The 1,439-nt window shown below is 38.3% G+C and overlaps 1 pseudogene; it reads left to right on the forward strand.

The window, feature by feature from the left end:
* The first annotated feature begins 647 nt into the window (after positions 1-647).
* LOC146886881 (secreted RxLR effector protein 161 pseudogene) lies at positions 648-1,439 on the forward strand (annotated as a pseudogene).

Genomic DNA, 1,439 nt, shown 5'->3' on the forward strand with positions numbered 1-1,439 from the left:
AATGGTTATTTAAGACCAAACGGGATTCTAACGGTAATGTGGAGAGGTATAAGGCTCGTCTTGTAGCTAAGGGATTTACTCAAAAAGAAGGGATTGACTTTAAAGAGACTTTTTCTCCAGTTTCATCAAAAGACTCTTTTAGGACAATTATGGCTTTTGTTGCACATTATGATTTGGAGCTTCATCAAATGGATGTCAAAACGGCGTTTCTCAATGGTGACATTGACGAGACGATCTATATGGTGCAACCAGAAAATTTTGTGTCGGGAGACCCAAAGAATATGGTTTGCAAATTGACTAAATCCATTTATGGACTAAAACAAGCATCCCGTCAATGGTACCATAAGTTTCATCAAGTAATTCTCTCATTTGGCTTCGAGATGAATCTTGTTTATGACTGTGTGTATCACAAATTTAAGGGGAGCAAGTTTATTTTTCTGATCTTGTATGTTGATGACATTCTGCTTGCCACTAATGATATAGGCATATTGCTCGAAACTAAGAAATTTCTGTCAAAGAATTTTGAAATGAAAGATCTTGGTGACACCTCCTTTGTATTAGGAATTTAGATACACTGAGATCGATCTCAGGGTATTCTAGGATTATCACAAAGGAGCTATATCGATAAAGTTCTTAAAAGGTTTAGCATGCATGAATGTAAATCTGAGGATACTCCAGTTGCTAAGGGAGACAAGTTCAGTCTCAATCAGTGCCCAAAGGGAAATTTGGAAATTGAGGAAATGCAAAAGATTCCTTATGCATCAGCTGTAGGGAGTTTGATGTATGCCCAAGTATGTACGCGTCCAGACATAGCATACGTAGTTGGGGTTCTAGGCAAATACTTAAGCAATCCAGGAATGGACCATTGGAAAGCAGCAAAGAGGGCCATGAGATATTTAAAGAGAACAAGAGGTTATATGCTCACATACAAGAGGTTAGACCAGTTGGAGATCATTAGGTTTTCTGACTCAGATTTTGCAGGATGTCAAGATAGCTTAAAATGTACTTCAGGTTACATTTTTATGTTGGTAGGTGGTGCGGTTTCTTGGCGCAGTGTCAAGCAAACCCTTACAGCTTCATCCATCATGGCAGTAGAATTTGTAGCATGCTATGAGGCATCTAATCATGGGATATGGCTGAGAAATTTTGTCACAGGGCTAAAAATTGTGGAAACCATTGAAAGACCACTTAAGTTATATTGTGACAATAAATCAGCTGTATTGTATTCCAACAACAATATGATCTCGACTAAGTTGAAGCAGATCGACATTAAGTTCCTAGTTGTTAAAGAAAGAGTACAGAGTGGACAGATTTCCATAGAATATTTAGGGACAAACTCCATGATTGCAGATCCTCTAACTAAAGGACTTCCACCCAAGGTCTTTCATGAGCATGTTGCTCACATGGGTGTTTTACAGTTTGAGGAATCTGAGGTTTAG

This window comes from Vigna unguiculata, chromosome 4 (genome assembly GCF_037176805.1).
Source record: "Vigna unguiculata cultivar grain cowpea cultivar isolate G323 ecotype 2 chromosome 4, ASM3717680v1, whole genome shotgun sequence".
Taxonomy (NCBI): Eukaryota; Viridiplantae; Streptophyta; class Magnoliopsida; order Fabales; family Fabaceae; genus Vigna; species Vigna unguiculata.